General features: G+C 49.4%; 1 protein-coding gene across 1 annotated transcript in view; it reads right to left on the bottom strand.

Moving 5' to 3' along the window:
- WNT3A (Wnt family member 3A) overlaps positions 1-19714 on the bottom strand; it is a 122228-nt gene that overhangs the window by 41523 nt on the left and 60991 nt on the right. The window lies entirely within an intron of this gene.

Below are 19714 nucleotides of genomic sequence, written 5' to 3'. Positions count from 1 at the left end.
AACACAATTCCAGTTAGTGAAAATCTTCAATTTTTTTCCCCTGAAGTGGAATGGAAACAAATTTAGAAACCTCAGCAGTTGTTGTGAAACAGAATTGTCCTCCGGCCATCTCTCCTTCTGACGCCACACAATACAGGTGTAACACACAGGTATGCTGGGAAGAGGCTGGCCTTCCTTCCCTGGCCCCTGTCACATGAACCTGACCAGGGTCCGAAACGTGAATACCCCTGGGGCATGAGAGAGGTCAGTAGCCACTAACCCCCGTGGCTCCTGATCTAGAGATGACTGGTGGGCTGTGGGGGAAGGGGAAAAAAACTGAAACACAGCAGTGGAGATAAATGAAGGTGTGTTAGAGGGAGGGAGGAACAGACATATCCTGGAGCAGCATGCACTCCCCTGCCCACGCTCCTACCACCCTCTCCAGTGCCCTGTATCCCCCAACCCTCCTGCTTCTCCTGTGCCAAGTACACAATTGCCACCCTTGCCCAGTGACATGGTCTCTGGTATCAACCCATCCAGGTTTTGGGATTAGCCCCGACCTGCCCTCCTCTGCTCACCCAGGTGCCTCAACCCCCCCCCCGCCACGTGTCCTGAGCATTCTCCCACCATGCCTGTCTTTGGCGGATCCCCCTCACCTGCCCATCTGCCCCACCCCTCCCGGGAACCTCATTCCTTCCCACTCCTTCTCCAGTGGCAATCTTAAGGAAGGTGTTTATTGGTTTGAAAACATCTGGTTGCCAGGACTCCTTGATCTACAGCACGGCCAGTGCAATGCCCTGAGCAACTGCCTTTCGAAGCTCAGAGCAAAGTTTCGGCTGACACGAGGCTGGTAAAGCTCGTTGGCTGACAAGCTGCTGTTCACGCTGAGTATTCTGCGCTGCACGGGGGCAGGTAGATGGAGAAGCTGCTCATTGGGAGGGTTCTCAGGAATCCAAATACACCTACATAGCTCTGTGTTGGGGTTTTTTCCATTGTTGGGGGTGGGGCAGCGCATGATGCCATTTAAGGGTCTGAAACAACATGGGATTTGGTCTTGTCCCAGCATTTCTATCATAATAATAGCACTTTTCATCTTCCAAGCATGTGACCAGCATTACGACCCAAATTCCACTCTCCTGCGCAACACCGGTTGAGTCAAGGGCATCACGCCATTGTCACTCTCAGTAGAATTTGTGCTTCCCTAATATGCATCCTCCAAGTACAGAAATACCATTCAAAGACTAGGCGCTGGGTCCTTTTCGCCTGCTAGATAGCTTGGAAATCATGTGAGAAAGAAACACGAAAGCCAAGATGTTCCTGATTGATGTGGTGTGCCCCCGTTATTCCTGCCAGAAGTCTGTTCCAGAACCTCCCTCCTCTCATGGTGGGAAACCTTCTAATTTCCAGACTCAGTTGATGCGATGGGCTGGAATCTGCTGGGCTGTGTCCACAGTTTGTTCCACTCAAGCCTCACGGACTCCCTGTCACCTTGTCCTCCCCCATCAGGGTGTGGTAAACAGCTGCTGTCTCTCATTGTATACTTAGATTGCCAGCTGTTTGGAACCAGGGCTGTCTTTTCATTACATACGTGTGCACAGCCCCTGGCACAAGGGGGCCCTGATCCTGACTCAGGCTTCCAGGTGCTACAGCCATACAGAGGAAGAATAATAATACCTAAGGGCTATGAACCCAGGCAGCAAAAGAGCAGAAGCCAAGCCAGACAAAGCAAGTCTCCATGACCCAAAAGGGCTGAGTGGAGGAGGACCAAATCGACAGCATTTCGGTATCATGGACTCTGGGGTGACCAGGTGCAGCAAAACTGCTTCAGAATAGGCACAGTGCTGCAGGGGAGGATAGTGACATTAAGGGTACGTCTACAGAGCAAAAAATAACCCACGTCAGTGAGTCTCAGAGCACAAGACAACTGATGTGGGCTTGCAAGGCTCACGCCGCAGGGCTACAAACAGCAGGTAGATGTTTGAGCTCAGGCTGAAGTGTGGGCTCTGAGACCCTCTGCCCTCGCCTGGTTTCAAAGCGTAGGCTCCAGTCTGAGTCTGAACGTCTCCACTGCTATTTTGAGCTCCAGGAGCCTGAATCAATTGACCCAGTCTCTGAGACTCGCTGCTGCGTTGTTGTTGTTTTTGCCATGTAGCCGTACCCTTGGAAGGAAAGGAGCAGGGCCGGCTCCAGCTTTTTTGCTGCCCCAAGCAGCGAAGCGGGGAAAAAAAAAAAGATAAAGTTGCGATCGGCAGCACTTCGGTGGCAGCTTTACCGCGCCGCTTAATTCTTTGGCGGCAGGTCCTTCTCTCCGAGAGTGACTGAGGGACCCGCCGCCGAATTGCCGCTGAAGAGCCGGACGTGCCGCCCCTTTCCATTGGCTGCCCCAAGCACCTGCTTGCTGTGCTGGTGCCTGGAGCCGTCCCTGCCTGCTTCCTTCGCTGGTGCCTGGAGCCGGCCCTGGAAAGGAGTGAATAATAAAACTCCCTGTTCATCCTCTCTGGTTGAGCTTCTTGTTGTCCCAGTGCCCTGTGCTCCGCCTGTCTGACTAGACCTGGCTGAGTCATCCTCGATGTCTCAGTCGCCTCTGTGGCTTCTTCCATGAAGCGCCCCAGGCGTGGTTTGACCTGTCTGAAATCACCTAGGAGGCCCCTACCCTCTCTGCACTTGAAAACTCACTTCTGCTGTGTTGCTCACAGTGAAGCGTGTTGATTTGCAACCTTGGAAAGTCATGTCTCCTCTGAGCCCTGCTTCCCTGCCTGCCCCTTGCCTGTCTTCTCTGCTTAGATTGTACTGTCCTTGGGGCAGGGGCTGTGTTTGTCCAGCACCTAGCACAATGGGACCTCGATGCCTCGCAGGGGCTCTTGGACATGACTACAATACAAATAAATAATGACAATAGTCGCTTTTGTCATTCCCCTTCATCCGTCCACCTGCTTATCTGTCTGACTGTCAGCTCCTGGGACGGCCTGTATAATAAAATACCGAAGGTGTCCCCCCACGTGAAGGCGGTGCTCACCTCAGGAGCTGGGTATGGGAGGAGAGTTTCAGATGCTCCAGTTTTGTTCATGCAGCCCTCACCCGGCACTCTACAGGACTCACTGGCTGGAATTCTCTGGCCTGTGATATACAGGAGGTCAGACTAATGGTCCCTTCTGGCGTGAAACTCTCTGAATGTATTCACAGCTGCCAGCGAGGAGCGCATCTCGCAGGGGAAGAAAAGCCACATTCAGGCATTTGCATCCCCTAGGCACCTTCGTCAAGGAGACTGTTGCTGTTTTCCAGACACAGGGGCAGAGCCTCAGCTGGCGTAACTCAGCCTTGCTCCATTGCAGATGCAAGGCCGATTTACACCCGCTGAGGATCTAGCCCAGGGTGGTTGGAGTTGGAGCGGTGCCTAATGGCGCACTCGTTACCCCCCTTGGTTGTCGCTACAGATAAACACGACCGGAGAGCGTTGGGCTCTGGGATTCCTGCGTCCCCTTTTCTCTCGGGCTCCTTTCCGTTTGTGTGTGTGTGTCTGTTGTGTTTAGAGTGCCCATTTATAACTGTGATTCCCACAGGACAAAGGGATGCTAATTAGCTCCCCCTACTGTTCCCTTTGTTGAGGACTAGCTCCCACGCCAGCACTTGGCATTCCTGTATGGGGCAGAGGGAGCTCCGTGTTGCAGCGAGCGGTAGCCCAGTGGGGGAATGTAATGTACCCAGCAGAAAAAAAAATTCCATGGGCTGCTCTCTGCCAGCCCCCAGATACTGCTGATACACTGCAGCCAGCAGATGTTTCCAAAGCCTCTCATCGCCAGGAGAGACGCCACTGGTTTTCTACCCACCTCCATCCCACTCCCACCCCCACCCCCTGCCCATTCTGGTCACTGAAAAATGTGGATATCAGAAATGCCAACTCAGGAAATCAGGGTGGAAAGAGAGAAACCAAGCTGAGGAGCGGAGACGAAATGGATTCTGCAGCCACATCCTATCCTGCTGCCTTTTTCTCTTTTGTGTCCATCACTTTGGGACGTTCATCCCACATTTGGGCTTTGGCAAGATCAAGGGCTATTTATAGAAGGTGCCCCAAGTATCCCCTTGAAATACTGTTGTCATGTAGGGCGATATTCAGCCCTGGTGTAACTCCACTGGAGTTGCAAGAGATCTTATTGTACATCCAAAACAAGTAGGCGTAGGATGCTAGGAATGTAGGATTTGCCACATCAGATGATTTGTCTCCCCAGACAGCTTTTCATTGTCTCCTTGGCCTCCTTCTCACTTGCACTCCTGCACAACCCGCTTCCCTTTCATATCATTGCAACTGTACTAGATGGGTGGTTCAAAGGAAGGTGCTAACAGCACACAGGGTAAGTCTACATGGCACACTAAGCCCAAGCCTGCTTCTGTCCCCGTACAAATCAGTCTAACTCAGGTCAGCAAGCCCCTAGGACCCTGCTGGAGGGGAGAGATCAGAGCCCATGTCCTGCTCTGACCTGGGTCCAAGCCCCGCTATTTTTCAGGTTTAAAACAAACAAAAGAGAATGGTTTGGAAGAGTTATCAGAGGGAAAGGATCAGAAGGAGACCCCATCGGCCAGAAGGCATGGGATGCATTGTCCTAGGGATGGGGGTTCCATGACTACCACTCATAGGCGCCGATTCTACTGGTGCTGGTAGGTGCTTGACCCATCTCTACCCTGGCCCCGCCCCCACTCCACCCCGGCCCACCCCCATTCCAACCTCTTCCCAAAAGTCCCACCCCCAACTCCGCCCCCTCCCTGCCTCTATTCCGACTCCTTCCCCAAATCCCCTCCCCGCCTCTTCTCAGCCTCCTCCCCTGAGCGCGCCATGTACCTGCTCCTCCCTCCTCCCTCCCGGAGCTTGCTACAGCTATTTGGCGGTGTAAGCGCTGGGAGGGAGGTGGAGGAGCAGGGATGTGGCATGCTCAGGGGAGGAGGCGGAGGAGGAGGTGAGGTGGGGGGGTGGGGAGAGGAGCTTGGCTGCTGGTGGGTGCAGAGCACCCACTAATTTTTCTCTGTGGGTGCTCCATCCCCGGAGCACCCAGGGAATCGGCGCATATGCCGCCACTACCAAGAGGAGGAGACTGGTGGTGGTGGTCAGGGACTCCCTCCTAAGAGGGACGGAGTTCCATCTGCCGTGGATTCATCAAGGGCAAGTCATGCCTGACCAACCTGATTGCCTTCTATGATGAGATAACTGGCACTGTGGATATGAGGAAAGCGGTGGAGGTAATATATCTTGACTTTAGCAAAGCTTTCAATAGTATACTTGCCAGCAAGTTAAAAAAGTATGAATTGGATGAATGGACTATAAGGTGCATAGAAAGCTGGCTAGATCGTCAGGCTCAACGGGTAGTGATCAACGGCTCCATGTCTAGTTGGCAGCCGGTATCAAGAGGAGTGCCCCAGGGGTCGGTCCCAGGGCCGGGTTTGTACAACATCTTCATTATCGATCTGGATGATGGGATGGATTGCACCCTCAGCAAGTTTGCGGATGACACTAAACTGGAAGGAGAGGTAGATATGCTGGAGGTTAGGGAAAGGGTACAGAGTGATCTAGACAAATTGGAGAATTGGGCCAAAAGAAATCTGATGAGGTTCAACAAGGACAAGTGCAGAGTCCTGCACTTAGGACAGAAGAATCAGCAGTTCTGCAGAAAAGGACCTGGGGATTACAGTGGACGAGAAGCTGGACATGAGTCAATAGTGTGCCCTTGTTTCCAAGAAGGCTAATGGCATATTGGGCTGTATTACTAGGAGCATTGAAGGCAGATCGAGGGAAGTGATTATTCTCCTCTATTCGGCACTGGTGAGGCCACATCTGGAGTATTGCGTCCAGTTTTGGGCCCCCCACTACAGAAGGGATGTGGACAAATTGGAGAGAGTCCAGCGGAGGGCAACAAAAATGATTAGGGGCACATGATTTATGAGGAGAGGCCGAGGGAACTGGGGTTATTTAGGCTGCAGAAGAGAATAGTGAGGGGGGATTTGATAGCAGCCTTCAACTACCTGAAGGGAGATTCCAAAGAGGATGGAGCTAGGTCATTCTCAGTGGTGGCAAATGACAGAAAAGAAGCAATGATCTCAAGTTGCAGTGGGGGAGGTCTAGGTTGGATATTAGGAAACACTATTTCACTAGGAAGGTGGTGAAGCACTGGAATGGGTTACCTCGTGCTTTGAGCAGGGGGTTCGACTACATGTCCTCCTGAGGTCTCTTCCAACCCTAATCTTCTATGATTCTATGAAAAGGAAGTACATCTTCACACAATGCACAGTCAACCTGTGGAACTCATTGCCAGGGGATATTGTGAAGGCCAAAAGTATAACTGGGTTCAAAAATGAATTAGATAAGTTCACAGAGGTTAGGTCCATCAGTGGCTAATAGCCAAAATGGTCAGGGATGCAAACCCCATGCTCTGGGCATCCCTAAACTGCCAACAGCTAGAAGCTGAGACTGGTCGACAAGGGATGGATCACTTGAAATTGCCCCGTTCTGTTCATTCCCTGTGAAGCATCCGGCACTGGCCATTGTCAGAGACAGGATGCTGGGCTAGATGGACCATTGTACTGACCCAGTATTGCTGTTGTTAGGTGGAGGCAGCTCAAGGGCAGACCCAAGTCAGGAGATCTGCACAGTGCAGTATGTACACGTTAGCGAGGCTGCGGGACCGGGGTCCAGCCACAGTAAGCCCCGGTTTACCATGCAGTGTGGATGCTTAGGCATGGGCTTGGAAACACTAAGTCCACAAGTCCGGGTCCCACAGGCCCGAGCTTAGTGTGCAGTGTCGACATACTCACAGTCACTTGAGCAATGCTACACATGGAGATAGTCTTCCTTCTTTACCTCACCAGCATCAGCTCATCTCCTGAAGCAGTTCCCCAGCTCCTACCTCAACATACAATAACGATTTGCTACTGTACAGAGCCGATACTGCTGCCCTGATTCCAAGAGCTGTCTCTGTCTGTTTTGTCTTGCATCAAGAAAGGAGACAGACAGACCAGGGGTCAGTGGCTGGTGGTCTGCATTTATTCACCTGCATGGCCAAGTGCAACTTGTACGGATAGATGTTCAATCCTGTTCCTTCCAGTTCTTTTCCCCATGGTTACCAGGTACAGTTTGTAGATCTTTGTTGTTGATACCTGGGCAGCTACTCAAATTGCCATTAGCACAGAGGTGGAAGGGGTGTGGTGGGAAATCAGGTCCTCTGGGGAAAATTTGCATCAGAGAGAGACAGAGATTTTCATCCAACCTCCTACATGTAACATACCAACCTCCCGGAAAAATAAATGTCTCGTGGCTCTAAGCTGATGCCATACGTTATTGCAGAGGTGGAAAAGTCTGATCCAGGATGTGGGGGTAGAGGGTGGGGAGCGGGAGGGAAGGCGTTTGGCACAGAGACGAGCAAGATGTTGGCACGCCATCAAGAAAATATTATTGAGATTGTCTAAATCCCTTAGTCTTAACACTGCAGCTTCTTGCAAAGTGATCTCTTCAGTACGGGGAAGGGGCAGGACTCTTCTGTCAGAGGTAAGAGACTTGGTCTCGCTGAGCAATATGTTACCCTACTGCAAGGACTTGTGTTCCCCCTAATCTTTAGGGCTGGGAATTTGAGGCCCTGGTCTGTTGCTACTGAAGTCAAGGGCAATACTCCCACTGCCTTCAACGGTAGCAGGGTGAAGCTCCTGGTAAGGAGTGCCAGTTACTAAGGTATAGCCTGAGCCAGCAGAAACATCCACCCCTTCTGTCAACGTTCAGCAGCTCCTCCTGTAGGAGGAAGGATAGTCTTGTGGTTTAGATGCTAGATTAGACTGCAAGAGAGACTCCTGCCTTCCTGTGTAACCTTGGGCCAAATCATTTAACCTCTCAATGTTTCTGTTTCCCCATCACATGGGAATAATGGTACTTCCTTTCTCCCACTCTCTCTCTGTGTCAAACGTAGCCCTTCAGGGCAGGGACTGTCTCTTACTGTGCATATGTACAGCACCTAGCACAATGGGGCCATGATCTCAGTTGAGGTATTGACACTGTTTCGGGTTACACGGGCGATCCAGAGATCACCCGTGTAACTTGGTCCTGCTAGTGAAGGCAGGGGACTGGACTTGATGACCTTTCAAGGTCCCTTCCAGTTCTAGGAGATGGGATATCTCCATTAATTATTATTATTTATTACTTTATTAGATCCAGGGTTTATGGAACTCGGGGTGGGTAGGCTGTGATCCAAAACACTACTAGGGGGGTGCTTGAAACCAATGGGAATTGATCCGCTCAGCATCTCACGTCATCAATTCCCTGCCATTGCCGATGCCTCAGGCAATGGTGACACCAGAGTCTCTCCTGTTCTCTGCCTGTGGCACACAGTTTAGTCTCCTGAGGACTGAAATGATTTATTCTCACTAAAGACATCGGGCTTCATAACGGGGTATCTGGGTGAAATGTAATGGCCTGTGACGTACAGGAGGTCAGATTGGATGATCGAATGCTCCTTCCTGGCTTTAGACTATGAAAGGATGAAACCGCCCAGAGTGGGGTTCTGGGAGAACAAGCCGTCTCAGATTAGAGTTGAGATTTTAGCCATGATGCACAAAGAACGTCGATGAATTCTGGGACCCAAAAGGAAGAGATCCAGAGACCTCACAGCACAGTAACACAAAAGTAGGGATAAGAAGATTCCAATGAGGAAAAAACAGAGATCGAAACACCTCTGGCTTTGGGGGTGTAATGTACCGTGGATAACCTTTGCTCCTGCATTTGTGTTATCTTCTAGCCACTAGTGACAAAGGTGCAAACTCAGCGCAGTGACGGTCACCGGATGGGTTTACTGATTGAACTGGAAACAGTATTTGTCATCACCTCTTGTCCTAAACTGTGGGGGAGTGTTGTCAGGTACTGATTAATAGACGTCACACTCCTAGCCCAGAGGGGGCTGTATTTCTTCAGGGGGTGTGTGGGTGTATCTAACCTGCTGATATGGATTTTATAGCTAAGATGTCACAGATACTTGCTTTATGAGTAGAATTAGCTGCCAATACTGAGTAACATAGCATTACCCCATATTCACCGTTAGAAGGCCTCTGTCACGCTGCTGGCCCAGAACCGTGAGAACACTGACCTGCCTTTGTACGCAGACCTCTTCAACCACCCACCCACCAGCTCGCCTCTTTTCTAGATGCCCTTATAGTCATTTATGCCACCACAGGACGTGAAAGTGGAATCTGCTTGGTGCAATGAGTGGTCAGCCATGACAGTTGTTAATCACTCTCTCGTCACTGACCCAATCGTCTGCCCACCAGGTTCTGAACTGCCAAGACTCCTGTGGTCAGCTCTGAACCAGTTTCGAACAGGACAGGGCAACTGTGTGGCTAATCTCTTAAATGAGGTTTTTCGAATGACCCGCGAGGCAGCTGCGGTCAGCTTCAGATTATGTCACATATCCTTGCCCAGCGCCTACTGACGTATTTTGATGGCTGGCGACCGGCTCTCCACCAGGCTGACGATGATGCCAGTAAATGGCTGGGCACATTTAGCATACGCTGGGACCTGGGGAGAAAACACCAGGCACTACAGAGCTCTTTGATCTAGTGGAGAAAGGCAGAACAAGATCCAACGGCTGAAAGTGAAAGCCCAACAAATTCAAATGAGAAATAAAGTACAATTTTGTTAACCATGAGGGTGATTAATCATTGGAGCAAACGGCCAAGGGGATGAGTGGATTCTCCATCTCTTGAAGTCTTCAGATCAAGACTGGAGGCCTTTTGGGAAAACTGGCTTTATTGGAGTCAATACGGGAATAACAGGATGAAATTCTATGGCCTGGGTAATACAGGAGGTCAGACTAGAGGATCTAATAGTTCCTTCTGGCCTTAAAATCTATGAACTGATTAAATAAAGAAATATATGGTTTGGGATCCAGCATTGTGATATCAGCATAAATGACATGACATGATTATCATTTATCATCACTGCTGGATGAAGCCTCCAAAAGATGGGTTGGCATAATTTCTCTGCCTGCTAAGAAGTCTACTGTATCTGTCCAGCAATGCTTGCTGTGAAATCGAAGTCAGGCCAGGATAATCTTTTCACACCTGGGCTTTCACAACAGGTTGGGGTCCCCAAGGCAGATCACAGTAACTCATTCATTCACATCTTTCCCCTTGCCTTGGCCACCCAACCGTGGGTTCTCGCAACCTCTGGAAGTCAGAGTCCCTCCCCCCTAATAAGGAGACCATCGTTTGGCTTCAAAAGAGGCAAGCCTCATGCAGCATTAATCTCCTTGCTGGGTATGGGGAATGTTTCCTGGGATTAAAATCAGAGGAAAATAATCAAGAGGTCACACCATTGGCTTTGGGGCTTGGCTTCTGTCATTTACGCACTAGCAGGAGTGAGGGCGAAGGATTCTTTCTGCAGCACATGATGTTCCATCGGGGTCCAGAATGAATTTATGTCTCCAAACCTCCCGTTAGGTTCCCATTTGTCCACTGTGAGTTTGATAAACGCCCCGAGAGGGCACATCTGGCCGGTGCAGATGCTTGCCGAGGCAACACACGGCCGCGCGCGCAAACACACACGCATCCAGGCAAACACACAGATGCACAAAAAGAGACACTATGACTTTCAAAGGTTGCACGAGTGTTAAACTCTAATAAACAAGCTCTGTTCACGAAGGCTGAAAGAATCCAAGGCCTCCTCAACAAAGCATTTAATCCAGTTGGCCACGACCTTTGACATTATTAGGGGTCGCAGTGACCCTAATCCAATCAGATTGATTAACTAAAGCAGAGACCCCCATAAGCTGACCCCCCTCTGTCCTCTCCTATTTAGCCCTGACCAAACAGTGGGAGAGACGTGCCGTATTTACACCACAATGGGCCCGCATTGAGAATCTGTTTCATTACAGGGCGACTTAAACTCCCATTACTCCATCAATGTATCATTCTTCAATAGTTCATTAAAAGCTGCCCCTCCACAATAACTATTAGCCATTTCTCAGTCCAGCTGGCAGGTTTAGAGCCCTGGCCAGTCTTTCGCAAGGCGGGGTAGGAGGGAGTGAAAGAAATGGACGGACAAGGGCTCCCTTTTAAAATTTAAACGAACAGGGGGCTTAAATAGTTTGAGGTAATTTACTTTTATTGAAAGAGGGGGGAGGAAACTTTTATTCTGGTTTAATTATGTGCTGAGGTCTCTGAAAGAGACAGGGACCTAATAAGATTTCTGGGTTTGCTTTTTTTTTGTGTCCTTTGTTTTTTTGTCTTTTGTTCATGTTGAGTCATGTTTTTTTTTGCCCCAAAGCATTTCAAATTGAATTCAAATTCACATTGCTTTGGGAGATTTAAATGAACAACATAGACTAACATAATTCAGGGATAGTCACCTTATAAATGCATAGATCGCCAGATACAATCCTTAATAGAACCGTAGGAGTTAGAGATGGAAAAGACAGATGAGATTAGTTAGTCCATCCTCTGTTGCCTAGGCAGGATTGTTACAATATATTCTCCAGACAGTATCCAGGCTAATGTTTGCTCCTTGGGAAATCAAAAGATACAACACATTTCTGGTGGATGAGCCACGCCTTGTAGCTAAACCACTGGGTGCGACCTGTAAGAATAAAGCTGCTTTGATAACCTTAAAGCACATTTCTAGGGCAAATTCAACTTTCAGTTAAGCGACACCCATGTAACATCTGGAGCAATGAATGACCTTGAAACAAATGGATTTCCACTAGCGTCAGGGGTAGGATTTGGGCCCTAAAGACGGTTTTATGATGACAAACACTTTCATAAAGGATTCTCTTCCCACTATAAATGTTATAGTGACTGGTGATCCACGAATAGGATCAATCGATAGATAGGAGTGGATGGGTGAGTAATGGGGACCAGATTCATTTTTTCCCTTCCAAGCACCAGGATTTGTTTTGCCGGGTAGCTCTCATGCCAAAGAGTTTGGGAGAATCTGGGCTGCTTGTTTCCAGTGGTTTGCAGAGAGAGAACCATGCTGCGAGTCTTTCCCTTGAGCTGCTCATCCACTGGCACTAACAAAGAATGTGCAAGAGACACTAAGACCAGATGGAAGGGAAAACCTAGCGTAACTAACAACTTCTTAGTAACACCAGATCTCCCTACCCCAGCCCTGCAGCATGGTTCAGCTAGGCAAACACCACTGCAGGAGCCGGGGGAACGCCAAAAGGTTCAGCATGAATAGGCACCCAACTGTTCGGATGCCAGGGATGGGAAAACTGAATAGTGCATTTGCCCAGTGCAATGAATGCTGGTGGCTCTTGGGCTCTTGGGCCCTGCCTGGTTATCAGCTGGTGAAGTGGAGCACAGCTAGAGGCTTCCTGGCCAGTAAACGAGACTCTGATATGTCCAAACGGCAGCAGAGCCCGTATCTGAAATTGCCTAGACACCCGTGAACATCAGGCTTCGACATGATCCTGAGTATCACTGATGATGTAACTGCCCCTCCTATGGGCCTGTCTCCGCTACAGAAACCATCAGGTTTAAAATACGTTTGTAGCTAAGCCATGTTATACCATAGGGGTGTCACGGGGTGACTGGCCCCTTTAGGGGGAGATGGAGCCATCCACACCTGGGCCGTAATTAATTAGCGGCTTCCCAGCCTGAGGGGGTGGGACAAAGGAGGATCAGATGGTGGTAGCTTAATGGGCACCTTGGCCTTATAAAAGCGCTGAGAGAGATCAGTCTAGCAATCGGGCCCACAGGCAGTAAGGCTTGTGGAAAGCTCTGAGCCAGGCTCTGCAGGAGAAGGGTACTCCAGAGCTAGCCCAGAGCAGAGAAAGACCCTCTTAAAGGTAGCCTGGGAATGGGGCCCATAAGGTAGCACGGAAGAGAAGCCCCAAAGAGCAGAAGAACCTTTTTGTTTGTTTGGGACTTTTTAGTTTGGAATTCTTGTTTTGTGACGTGGCTGGCGGGTTAAAACACATCTCCAGAACAGACTGAGGCGTGGAGCGCTGAGGAGACTACCTGAGGCAGGGAATACCTGTAGTGCTACACTTGGCCAGGAGGGGGTGCGATGGGGCAGCCACACCCCATAACAAGGGGTTTTCCTGGCATGTGTGGACACAAGGAGCTTTTTACCTATCTAAAAACCAAAAGGAATACCTACAGGAAATGGAAGGAGGGGCATGTCGCCAAGGAAGTGTACATGGGAATAACACGAGCGTTTAGGGACAAAATCAGGAAAGCCAAGGCAAAGAATGAATTACAGCTGGCAAGAAACGTTAGAAACAACAGGAAGGGGTTCTTCAAATATGTCAGACAAAAAGGGAAAGATCAAGGAGAGTGCGGGTCCACTGCTCAGTGGAGAAGGTGAGCTGGTACCAGTGGATGATGGGAAGGCAGAGCTGCTCAGTGCCTACTTTGCTTAAGTCTTCTCACAAAAAAATAACACGTGACAGGACGATTAGGGAAGTTCCCATAGACAATAAAGGGGGAGGGATGCAGATCAGGATAAGTGAAGAACACGTCAGAGATCTTCTGACCAATTTGAATAAATTCAGATCAGCAGGGCTGGATGCTATTCACCCGAGGGTACTGAAGGAATTAGCTGAAGAAATCTCAGCGCCACTAGCAATAATATTTACAAACTCATGGATGACAGGAGAGGTCCTGGACGACCGGAGAAGGACTAACGTGGTGCCCATCTTTAAAAAAAAGGGGAAAAGGAGGAGCCAGGAAACTATAGACCAGTCAGTCTGGCTTCGATACCTGGGAAGCTACTAGAGCAATGTATGAAACATTCAATTTGCAAATACCTGGAGATGAAGCGATAATCACAGGGCCAGCCCTAGACCAAATGGTACCCCAAGCAAGGAGTGTCTTCGGTGCCCCCACCCCATTTGTTTCCCATCAGATTTGTCCCTTGCTGCAAACTAGATTGCAATTGAGCTTTTCACTTCCTATAGTGAGCTCCTGAAGGCTTCTTCTGGGGCATCTTTTATTTTCTACGGGGAAAACAAACAGTATTAGGGAGAACAAAAGTCTCTGTTCCTCAGTCTTAGAAAGTCATCCAATATTACATGTTAAACATGGCAAAAGAAGAACCAGTATTTCTTTTATATTGTTGCACAGATAGAGGTTCGATAGACATCTCTGGCGTCTCATTAAGTATGTCCTTTATTAGTCGCTACTTACACTCAAGTCTTAAAACACAAGTACTCTTTAATAATTACACAATAAAACAAGGTTCACAATATCGCAGCTGGGCTCTCACTTCACTTCAGTTTGTTCTGATATCTCACTGACTGACTCGTGATGCCCCACCCCTTATATACCTGCGAGGGCATGGCGGACAATGTAGTTCTCAGAAATTCTGGAAGGTTCCACGAGGTTCTACAAAGGTCCAGAACATTCTAGGACAGTGGTTCTCAAACTTTTGTACTGGTGACCCCTTTCACATAGCAAGCCTCTGAGTGCGAGCCTCCCTAATAAATTAAAAACACTTTTTAATATATTTAACACCATTATAAATGCTGGAGGCAAAGCGGTGTCGGGGTGGAGGCTGACAGCTCATGACCCCCCATGTAATAACTTCACGACCCCCTGAGGGGTCCCGACCCCCAGTTTGAGAACTCCTGTTCTAGGAGGTGAGTGAAAAATGAATCCACATACGGAATACCTGAAACATGTTATTTCAGACATTCTATTTTCCCTTTTGTCGCTAACAACAAAAACAACCCCCCAAGCCCGGTGCCCCCCAAGCCCGGCACCTCAGGCAGTTGCCTGGGTCGCTTGCCCCTAAATCCGGCCCTGGGTAATCACTAACAGTCAGCATGGATTTACCAAGAACAAATGATGCCAAACCAGCTTCATTTCCTTCTTTCACAGGGTAACTGATTTGGTGGATGGGGGAATGTGGTGGACATAATTAAGGCTACGAGTTTGTCACGGAGGTTACCGAAGTCACAGATTCGGTGACTTTATGGGACCTCCGGGACTTCTGCAACGGCCGGTGCTTCTGGCCCGGGGGCCACCTGAGCAGCTCGGACAGCTCCTGGGCCACTGACCCCTGCCCCGGCAGCAGCAGGAGTTTGGGTGGTGTGGGAGGGGGCTCAGAGCTGGGGGTTGGGGCGCAGGAGGCGGTGCGGGCTCTGGGCGGCGCTTACCTTGGAGGTCTCCCCGGAAGCGGTGACATGTCCCTCCCTCAGCTCCTAGCTCTACACGCTGCCTCCAACCGCAGGCACCGCCCCCGCAGCTCCCATTGGTTGCGATTCGTGGCCAATGGGAGCTGTGGGAGGGACATGTCACTGCTTCCGGGGAGACCCCCAAGGTAAGCGCTGTCCAGAGCCCTTGAGGAGCTGGGTAGGGAGCCTGCCAGCCCCGCCAACCTTGCTCCTCCCCTGCACCAGTGGGGGTCCCAGGCCGTGCGCCACCTCCCGCCCCCAGCATCAGCGGGTTCCCGGGCTGCTTCCTCTGAGCACCTACGGCACCCCCTGGACTGCCCCTCTGAGCACCCATGGCACCCCCAGGCTGCCCTCCCCCCCACAAGATTTAGTCAGGGGTATATAGTACAAGTCATGGACATGTCATGGGCTGTGAATTTTTGTTTACTGCCCGTGATCCGTCCATGACTTTTACTAAAAATACCTGTGACTAAAACATAGCCTTAGACATCATATACCTGGACCTCAGCAAGGCTTTCGATACAATCCCACATGGCACTTCGATAAGTAAACTAGAGAAACGCGGGCTCAACAGAACTACCATTACGTGTGATACATACTTGGTTAAACAATCACAAACAAAGAGTAACTATTAATGGAACAATGTTGGATTGGAGGGAGGCGTCAAGTACTGTTCCACAGGGATCTGTTGTGGGTCCGGTGTTATTTAACAGCTTTATTAATGACCTGGATGTAGGTGTAGAGAGCATACTGATCAAGTTTACAGATGACACAAAGTGGGGGTTGCCAATACTTTGGCAGATAGAGCTAAAATTCAGAGGGCTCTTGATAGACTGGAGAACTGGGCTATAGACAACAAAATGAAAGTCAACAAATTTAAGGTGCTACACTTGGGGAAGAAAAACCAAACACACAAGTATAGAATGGGGGAAAACTGGCTCGGCAGCGGCACTGCTGAGAAGGATCTGGGAGTTGTGGTGCACCACAGCCTCAACACGAATCGGCCGCTTGTGAGTCAAGAGCAAATGCAATTTTAGCTTGGGTTTACCCACAAGTCAAGGGAAGCGACAGTACCACTCTACTCAGTGCTGGGTAGGCCTCAGCTGGAGTACTGTGTCCAGTTTTGCTCACCAATATATAGAAGGATGTAGAGAAACTGGAAAGGGGCCAGAGATGAGTGACAAAGATGATCAAAGGGATGGAATGCAAGCCATACGAGCAAAGACTGAAGGAACTGGGTATGTTTAGTTTGGAAAAGAGGAGATTAAGGCGGGACATGATACCGGTCTTCAGATACTTGAAAGGCTGCCATAAAAAAGATGGAGAAAAGTTGTTCTCTTTTGTCACAGAGGGCAGAACAAGAGGCAATGGGTTCAAACTACAGCATAGCTGATTTAGATTAAATCTCAGGAAAAACTTCTTAATGGTAAGAACAGTAGGAGAATGGAACAGACACCTCGGTAGGTCATGGAAGCTCCTTCACTGGAGGTTTTCAAAAGGAGGCTGGACAGCCATTGGTCTGGGGTGGTTTAGACCCCTTGGCAGGGGGTTAGACTAGATGACCCTTGTGGTCCATGATTCTAGAGCATCCCCCTCCTCACATACACCACGAGAGAGGCTCCTGTTTTAGACTGTGGCTCTATCAGTGTCAAAACATGGCGGCCTCACATGACCACAGTCCGGCAAGATTTTGACATCACTGAGTCAGAGTCGGACCCTAGCTCTGAATTTGTGATGAGATACCAAAGTGGGGAGCGTGGCATGAATACTGAGCTAGTTTCAATTCGATTCCGGCCTAGAGAGCATTTCTTCAGGGAAAATCAGAAAATAAAAACAACAACAAAACCCAACCAAAACAGCCCTTCTTAGTAAGAAAAACTGAGATCCAGATCCCCACTGGTGAAAATGGGATTAGCTCCCATGACTTCAGTGCAACAGTGCTGATTTGCACCAGCCCAGGACCTGGCCCCACTGACCGCAATGGAGCAGTGCTGATTTACTCCAGCCCAGGACCCGGCCCCACTGACCGCAATGGAGCGGTGCTGATTTACTCCAGCCCAGGACCTGGCCCCACTGACCGCAATGGGAAGCTGACGTTGGCTTCTAGGTCGCTTGGCTTTTAAACGGTGAACTCCAGCACTTTTCTTTTTTCCTTTTGGTAGTAGCTCAAGTATGTTCCTCCCCTCGGGGATCTGCACAAGAATGTGGCTGAGCTGTTCTCCTCCCCCCCCCCCCCCCCCCCCCCTCCCCCCCCCCCCCTCCCCGCCTCCTGCAATAGGTGAAGCCGAACTGAAGGATGGTTAGATTCTCCCTCGAGGAACAACATTCTTCAGTTATGAAATCGTCCCAGCCTCTTTTTCCTAGCCGAGCCTGGCTACTGCATGACGGCAGGGTCCAGGCCCTATCCTGGCACACACACGCCCCATGACTGCAGTGGGCGCTGCAGGGGCAGGGCATGGGCTTCCTTCACGCCAGCATATAACCACAGGCTTCTCAGAAGGCAGTGTGGAGAGGCAGAGCATCTATTCTGCCCTGTGTCTGAGGTATGTCTACACTGCAGTCAGAGATGGGACTGGATCTAGCTTGGCTCTAGCTAGCTCCAATAACAATGGCAGCACAGGCCCACCTGCGACCCTGGGTATGTACTCAGGGGGCTAGCCTAGGCTGCCATGCAGGCCCATTGAGAAGACGTTTGGGGCCCTGGTATATCGTGTTTCCTGGGGCCCCTCCCATTTCATCCCCATTTCATGCCTTGTTATTGATGTTTTGAGGGGCCGCCCTGAGCTTGGGCCCTGGTACAATTGCCCCCCGCCCCTTTGACTCTTCTCATCAGCCCTGCTGGCATGGCTCCGCTGGTATTGTTATTGGAGCTCGCTAGCTGAAAGCTAGCTTGGGTATGTCTACATGGGCTGCAAACACACATCTGACTGCAGTGTAGACGTACCCTGAGAGCCGGCGGCATTCCACGTGCCTCTATGAAAGTATCAGGGATTAGGGAGGTCTGGTGTGATGAAGGTACTAGACTAGGATTTAGTAAACCTGAGTTCAGTTCCCAGACTCCTTGAGGGACCTTGGGCAAATCACTTAGGTCTTGTCCACACCAGAAAGTTAAACCCCACCTAGCATGATTGAAATTAGATCAGTATAAAGGTGCTCTCTACCAGCATAGCTATTCCCCTAGAGGAAGGGGCATTACTATTCTGAGATGAGTCACCTTTATAAGTTCATCCACTCTAGGGATTTTGCCAGTATAACTAGTTTGATAAAAATCATTCCTCCAACCAACATAACTTTACTTGTAAAAAACATATAGACTAAACCTTAATACATATGTGCCCCAGTTTTCCATCTGTACCTGGGGATAATAGCACTTCCTTTAGCTTTCTTTTCCATGCGAAGAAATGGGCAGTAGCCCACGAAAGCTTATGCTCTAATAAATTTGTTAGTCTCTAAGGTGCCACAAGTACTCCTGTTCTTTTTCCATGTGTGTGTACAATGCCCACCACAAGAGAGCCCTGATTTTGGTTGGCGTCTCTAGATACTAATATATGAATGTAATGTGAAAAGAGCTCTGTGTAAGCTCGAAATCTTGTTTCTTTCACCAATGGAAGCTGACTCAGTCTAAGATATTACTTTGTCTCTCTCCAGTCAATAATGATCCCGACATTACTTTCAGTATACTGCTGTGATGCACTCCGGGAATTTTATAAAGTTCACCACGACAGGATCCAAAACTCTTCTGAATTACACAGTAGGATAAAAACAATATCCCGCCCCGACACTTTCTGATCGCAAGTGACAGTGGATCTTGGCCTGAGATGAACTTATGAGCTCAACCATATAAACAGACTTTAGAATGGTCTCCCTGAAATGTATCCTAGAGGCTACCTTGCACTGCTGACATGAGGTCAACTGGCGTTGCTCTGGCTTTCGAACAAGCTAATTTCAGTGGGAGGAGTGTCGGTCCTTTTGGGAACCTGTAACAGTGTCTTTAATTGCACACTGAAAGGATTACTTCCAGGTCTGTACTGCTGCTATCCTGAAGGCGCAGCAGACTTTGTCAGATATTCCTATACAGTGGTGAGGGACAGGGAGTCCAGCTTCATTATCTCCGGGGAGGTCAAATGCAAAGCAGGTTTGCCTTTCAGCTGAACTTATTCATGCTAATCTAAAACGAAGGGCCTGATCCTGTTCCCAATGAAATCAGTGGGAGCCAGACTGGGCCCTAAAATCCAGGATGCAAAGCAGAATAAAACAGTTGCTTTTGCTCCAAAAGAGGCATCTAATATATAGGACAAGGCCCTGATCCAGCTCCCATTCAAGTCAACGGAAAGACTTCCAATGGGAGTTGGATCCGAATCTATTTAGCCAGGCAAGCCCCCAATATCTATCTATCTATCTATCTATCTATCTATCTATCTATCTATCTATCTATCTATCTATCCCCATACACCATATCTATCTATGAATCTATCTAGTGCCCAACACCAAAATCTAGAAACTAAAAGCACAATCAGTTCTGAAAGGGGAGCCCATTAATCCTGGGCTGTTAGCTGACTCCCACTTTGATATCATTGATGATGGTGTTAAATAAG

This window comes from Trachemys scripta, chromosome 2, assembly GCF_013100865.1.
Source record: "Trachemys scripta elegans isolate TJP31775 chromosome 2, CAS_Tse_1.0, whole genome shotgun sequence".
In the NCBI taxonomy this organism is placed as follows: Eukaryota; Metazoa; Chordata; order Testudines; family Emydidae; genus Trachemys; species Trachemys scripta.
This window is presented reverse-complemented; position numbering and strand designations above follow the sequence as displayed.